The following is a 7,272-nucleotide window of genomic DNA, read 5'->3' on the forward strand; positions in this document are numbered from 1 at the left end:
TAATTAGAATTTTATTAAAGGTTTAAATGTTATATAGTGTTTACATTTTTATATTTTAATATGTTAATAAATTAAATGTATAAATAGTGTGTGTGCATACATACATACATATAAAAAAAAATATATATATATATATATATATATATATATATATATATATATATACATACAAATCTAATGTATGTGTGCATGTAGAATTGACTGAAATAGAAAGATAGAAAGAATAGAAGATTGAAGATAGAAATTTGAATAAAAAATTTATAGTTATTAAATGAATTTGGTAATTCGCGTAATTAAATAAATGTAATTTAATTAAATATATATATATATATATATATATATATATATATATATAATCATTTTATTTTTAACTATGAAATATTAAATATCATTTAAAAAATTATAATACATGTTTTAAAATGGTACATATATATTTAATAATCATTTGATAATACCCAATGTTGGATAATCCTGTAAAATACATATGTTACAATGAAAGGTAATATCCTTTTATGTATTACAAATGTATAAAAAAAGTGCATTGCTTTAAAGAACAGCAAACCTGTCTGTAACGGACCCGTCAGTGCTGCTATACAGTCCTGTAAATGTGTGTGTTCAGGACACGGCCGGTGTGTTTCGGGAGTGTGTGTCTCTCCGGCTGGACGGGTGAGTCCTGCGACTGTCCCGTCTCCACCGAGAGCTGCGTGTCGGACGACGGCTCCGTCTGCAGCGGCTGGGGGCAGTGTGTGTGCGGCAAGTGTGTGTGTGACGACGCTCGGCGCTCGGGAGCCTTCTGTGAGACATGCCCCGTCTGCTACAGCTCCTGTCAATCACACTGGTAACGCCGCACTGATTGGCTAGAGCAGCCGTCAATCACGCCTCCAAAACACAGTTTGTGTACCTTTATTTTAGGGTGTCCTTGATGCACTGTAATTAGTGCTGAGTAATATTAGTTAACTATGAGAGCTTACTATATATGGTTAGGATTGGCTTTGGTTTAGGGTTAGTTGCATGCATTTATGCATATTTTTTTGTTATCATAATAACATGCGCATGTAACATTTGTAACAAGGACACTGTAAAATAAAGAAAATAGGAAATAAATAATTATATTTAATTATATAAATATTAAAATCATTATAATTGGCGTTAGTTAAATAGCTTTCATTTATTTTAATTAATTTAATAATGATTTTATTAAACCGACACCTCGAAGGAGAAAACCTGTTGCCCATATTTTTGTATAAAATAACGCTTTCGGTGCTAGGTTTTGTGTGACTAGCACTTTAGGTTATGTTCTTAAAAAACAGCATGCAGTATATACTGTGTAGTATGTAGTATACTTGTTTTAGATGTGTTCAGCAACAATGTAGCACAAGAACGTCATATTGCGTGTGTGCTTCCAGTTCTGAAACCGTTTAGCATACTTGCAATTTTGCATACTTAAAGAATATTTTAAAGAAAAACAGTACTGTATGCTGGTTTAGGAGCTGCGCAGTATTCGTCCATGAAGCAAATGTGTGAATGCAGTCCTGAAAGCCCGCAGTTTTGCACACTTAAAGAATGCAATAGCTTTGCATGACTAAAAAACATCGTATTGCTTGCTGCGCCGCATATAGGCTACTATTTATTAGTTTTAATTGATGGAGGTTAAAAAGCATGCAGTCTATAATAAAGTATACTGCATGTTGCATGTGCAGTTTTGCGTGCTTAAAGCATACACGGTGATTTTGCGTGACTTAATGCAAGCTTACTGCATACTACTGTATTTAGAAGTATGTGTACTGCATGTTAAATAGTATGCAGTATTCAACAAAGTATTGTTCTAAACGACTACAACAACAATAAAGTAGTATGCTATAAAGTAGTATGAAATGACATTGTCATTGTTGTGCATAATTTAGCATACTTGAAATTTTTGCATGCTTAAAATATCGCATGCTGCAACTTTTTTTGAAATATGCAATCATTTAGTAAGCTTGAATACTAGGGTATGCACAGCACCTACTGTATACTATTTAGGTTGCGTAGCATACTACGACACAGCGTTGAATTTCAACTCTAAAATAATTTTGCATACGGAAAGTTTCATCCGGAATACAAGTGTACCGCATACAGCACAGTAATGTAAAATACAAGTGTACTTGAAAAAATGTCTCTACTGTTTGTAGTGAATAGACATAATGAGTCACTGATAACGTTTCCAGCTCATTCCTCACACTGGACATGAAAGGTCAAAACGCATTGCATTGTGGGATGCTGTATTCAGTGCAGTGTTCTCTGGCTTCATGCCAAATGCTGTAGAAGTTGTATAGAGTTGAACTGCTTTCTGAACGTTTTCTAAATGCAACATGCAACCTAAAGTGTTGTGCGCGTGATAATAAGAAGGTAAAAATAAATAAATAGAAGGGACTATAAACATGTATTTTAAACTGAAAGCATACTTGAAACTAGTAGCCTATGTCTTTCTTGTTGATGTTACTGTAATTGCATTAGATCTGGAGTGGCTTTCAATAAAAAAATACAGAACATTTCAGGTGTTAATAAAAAAACATTGATCTCTATACATATATTACAGATTGCAAAAAGTTCTGGAAAAAGCTAAAATGATGTCTTTTTATCCATTAATAACACACAATTCTTATTTTAAAGAAATGTAAATCAATTCTTACAATTATTTAATTCATTGAATTATTATCAGTTATATTTAAATCAGTGTGCTATTTTAGATACTATTATTGTTTTTATTATAAATGTGTATTGCTTTTTATTTTCTGTTTTCATTGTAATTTTAGTATTGCATGCATAATTTTTTTTTTTTTTTTTATTTTTACTAGTTTTAGTATTTTATTTTATTTGTATTTTGAATATTTATATATGTGTGTGTGTGTGTGTATATATATATATATATATATATATATATATATATATATATATATATACACACACACACATATATTAAATGTGTGTTTTAGATCAGTTTAGGTTAAACTAAATTGAAACAATAAATAGCAGCTAGCTGAAATAAACCTTTTTTTTTTTGCAATTGAGATTATATCATAAACCATACAGAGACAATCGCTTTTAAAGTTGACCAAACGATGTTCTTAGCCATGCATGTCACCAAGTTTTGATATGTTTACAGTAGAAAATCTGCATGGAACGTGATCTTTCCTTAATATCCTACTGATCTGTGTCTGTGTCTGTGTCTCTCTGTGTGTGTCTCTCTGTGTGTGTGTGTCTGTGTGTGTGTGTGTGTGTGTCTGTGTGTGTGTCTGTGTCTGTGTGTGTGTGTCTGTGTCTGTGTCTCTCTGTGTGTGTGTGTCTGTGTCTGTGTCTCTCTGTGTGTGTGTGTGTGTGTGTGTGCGTCCAGGAGCTGTGTGAAGTGTCACGTGTCTCGGGGTCTGGACTCAGACGCTCCGGGTCTCTGTAATCACAGCTGCGCTCCGGCCGTGGAGTACGTGGAGGACATCACAGGTATATATAGTGTGTGAGAGTGTGAGAGTGTGTGTGTGTGTGTGAGTGTGTGAGTGTGTGGAGGTGTGTGTGTGAGTGTGAGTGTGTGTGAGAGTGTGTGGAGAGTGTGAGGAGTGAGTGAGTGTGTGTGAGTGTGTGAGTGTGTCTGTGTGTGTGTCTGTGTGTGAGTGAGTGAGTGTGTGTGAGTGTGTGTGAGTGTGTGTGAGTGTGTGTGTGTGTGTGTGTGTGTGTGTGTGTGTGTGTGTGTGTGTGTGTGTGTGTGTGTGTGTGTGTGTGTCTGTGAGTGTGTGTCTGTGTGTGTCTGTGAGTGTGTGTCTGTGTGTGTCTGTGTGTGTCTGTGTGTGTCTGTGTGTGTGTGTGTGTGTGAGTGTGTGTGTGTGTGTGTGTCTGTGAGTGTGTGTGTCTGTGTGTGTGTGTGTGTGTGTGTGTGTGTGTGTGTGTGTGTGTGTCTGTGTGTGTGTGTGTGTGTGGAGTCTCACTGAACTGTGCTGTCGTTCAGAGCTGGTGCGGGGGAAGTACTGCCTGTATCCCAGCGGTGAGAAGTGCCAGCATCGCTTCCTCGTGGAGCTGTCTTCAGATGGTCCTCAGCTGCTCATCAGTCGTCATCCGGGTCAGTGCTGCTCCGCCGTTCCCTTCTTTATAGATCGTTGTTTTAGGACTCTTTTCATTTTATATTAGCCTATTTTCCGTTTGATTCTTGTTCTGGTAATACAGCGTTGTTGTTGTTGTTGTTTTTTCATTGTGGTAATGCAATTTGATTTAAAACAATTCAACAATTGACTGCTGTTCCATTTTATGTTACTATATAAATATTTTAAAGACATTTATTTTTTTTATTTGTTTACTTTGCTTTACAGTAGTGCAGTTATAGTTTTATTACATAATTGTAGTTAATTGCAAATGATTAATTTTGCTTTTAATATTTACTTTGTTTTTATTTATATGAAGTTTATTTCCATCTACAACGTTTTGATTTTATTTTGAATTGTAGTGAAATGAGATATTTGTTTTGTATCTTATATTTTATTTCATTTTGTTGTCAATTGTAATAATTTGGCAGCTTGATTTATTTGTTTGCTTAGCGTTTCATTTATTTACTATTTTATACTTTAAAGTACTCGTGTTTTTAATATTTTATTTATTTATCATCTTCTTTATTTGATTGTTTTATAATGAATTACAGCCATTTACTTTTCATTATGTATTTGTTGATTTAATTAAATTAGCATTTTTCTTAATCTTGCATCGGCCTTTTGGTGAACTGTGAGCTATTTATTTTTATTTATTTATTTATTTATTGTTCGTTTATTTTTTGTCTTATACTTTTATTTATTAAAAAAATATTTAATTGTATATTTATTTTATATTTTTTATTTAATATTTATTATTGGTGAATTGTAAGCTTATTTTTACATTTTATTTATTTAGTGTTTTTTATATATAAATATATAAATATAACTATTAATATTTTATTTATTTATTTATTTATTATTAGTAAGATTTTGTGGTAACATTCAGGAGATTAGCTTTTCTCTCCGTGATGTCTTGCCAAACAGGTTTTTATTGCACGTAGTTTGCTCAGGAGGTTTATAGGAGCATTATTTATTTATTTATTTCCAAAGGTCGTGTCCTTTTTTCGAGTTCAAAGACGCATGCACGGTGCAGAGCAGCTTAAATAGTTTGATGAGAACCCTAGATATATAGACATAGATATATACTAAAGCAGATGCATTTTAAATGCATTCAAAAGAACTCCTTTCCTCCTTGACCGCGCTCGCTGAGTTCAGGGAAAGGGTTTGTTTAGCACAAAAGAATCCCAAAACTCCTTCATAAGCTAAACAGCGGCCAGATGTTTTGTTGCGTGTCGTTACGACATCGGCAGCAGCTGAGCTCCATTCATCCGCAGCTCCTCCGGTCCGGTCCGTTTCCATGGCGATGTGGAAGCAGCACACACACACACACGCGCGCGCGCTCTGAGGGGGCGTGTCCCAAACACCACTCGGATGAGTGCCCTTGTAAGAGAGAACGAGCAGGAGACCATTATTCTCTTTGATATCTCTGTAGCTTACGGTTCACACCAGAGAGGATCGTCAGAACTTCCGCTTTCAGTTCATTCATTACCTTTAAACTCTCCTGACTTCAATCTTTTGTGTGGTCTCTTTTTAAAGACGCGCGGCTGCTGTGAAATGTATTTTCTCCAAGTCGTGTTTAAACTGCGTGAACGTCAAAAACACTCAGCTAAACAAGTCGGTTTCCAAATATCAGGTTGAGTTTACAAAATAAAAGTCTTTCAGGAAGATTTAGTCTGGGATCAGTACTAATATTTGACACTAACAATACAAGTGCTTCTTTTTTTTCCTATTTAGCCTTTTTTTAAAACGTCAAGTTTTTCTGTTCAACTCTATTCTGTTCTGTTCTGTTCTGCTCTGTTCTATTTAGCCTTAATTTTATTTTATTAATTTAGTACTTTAGTATTGCCTGAAAAATATTTCTACATTTCAGTGAAGATATATAAGTTCAGGTTTACCTAACATTCTATTCTATTTTATTCTATTCAATTCTATTCAGCCTTAATTTAGTTTTATTAATTTTAGTACTTTATAATTTCCAGCAACATATTTCAAATGCTTTTATTAAGTTCTATAAGTTAATGTTTGCCTAACGTTTTATTCAATTCTATTCTATTCTATTCAGCCTTAACTGATTTTTATTCATTTTAATACTTTAGTATTGCCAGAAACCTATTTCTAATTTTCAGTTAAGTTATACAAGTTCACATTTACTAAACACCTCTATTCTATTTTATTCTATTCTATTCAGATTTAACTTAGAAAATTATAAATATGTTGCCGGAATTACTAAAGTTAAAAAATTAATAAAACCGTTAAGTTATATTAGTTCATGTTTACCTAACACTTCAATTCTATTATATTCTATTCTACTATATCCTGATTTAACTTTAGTTTTATTAATTTTAGCATTTTAGTATTGCCAGCAACTTATTTCTGATTTTCAGTGAAGTTATACAAGTTCACGTTTACTTAACACGGCTATTCTATTCTATTCTATTCTATTCTATTCTGCTATATCCTGATTAAACTTAGTTTTATTAATTTTAGAACTTAAGTATTTCCGCAGCATATTTCTAATTTTCTGTTAAGTTATATTAGTTAATGTGTACCTAACATTCCATTCTATTCTATTCTATTCTATTCTATTCTATTCTGTGACTCAAGCATTTTTCATCAAATAATCCGATCTGCTCCACATTTATTTGTCGTATCGTATTCCTCCTCACCGTCGCCTTCTCTTGACTGAAGAGGGTCTCTTTGAAGGGCGTCTTGTGAGCAGTATGACTTCCTGGGATCAGAGATGAGCAGAATGCAGTCGTGTGAAGGTGTTTGTGTCGTTCATCGTCTGGTCTCTGTCGTGTAACAGTGTGTGTTTGGAGCCGGGCGGTACTTGAAGACGTTCCTCAGCGTCTTCCTTCTGACCGTCACGCTGGGGAATCGGGATGCTGGCCGCTGTCCGTCAGCTGCTGAGAGCCAGGAACTGCTCGTGGCCGTCCAACCCTGAGCAGCAGTTTGACCACAGCCGCAAGGTAATACACATAACTACAGAACAGGGCAGTGTCAGCAACAACAACAACAACAACAACAACAACAACAATAATAATAAGTATTATTATTAACATTGATATTAATATTAATAATATTAATATATTTTATTATTAATAATATTAATATATTTTATTATTTTATTGTTAATATTTTATCTAATTATTATTATTAACAT

At 33.8% G+C, this 7,272-nt stretch overlaps 1 long non-coding RNA gene across 1 annotated transcript; it reads left to right on the forward strand.

The window, feature by feature from the left end:
- The first annotated feature begins 648 nt into the window (after positions 1-648).
- On the forward strand, positions 649-6,932 carry LOC122335325. Its single transcript, XR_006248954.1, has 4 exons — positions 649-838; positions 3,374-3,477; positions 3,977-4,087; positions 6,916-6,932. It is a non-coding gene; the product is annotated as an uncharacterized LOC122335325 (long non-coding RNA).
- The last annotated feature ends 340 nt before the right edge of the window (positions 6,933-7,272 follow it).

Source organism: Puntigrus tetrazona, unplaced genomic scaffold (genome assembly GCF_018831695.1).
Source record: "Puntigrus tetrazona isolate hp1 unplaced genomic scaffold, ASM1883169v1 S000000752, whole genome shotgun sequence".
Lineage (NCBI taxonomy): Eukaryota > Metazoa > Chordata > Actinopteri > Cypriniformes > Cyprinidae > Puntigrus > Puntigrus tetrazona.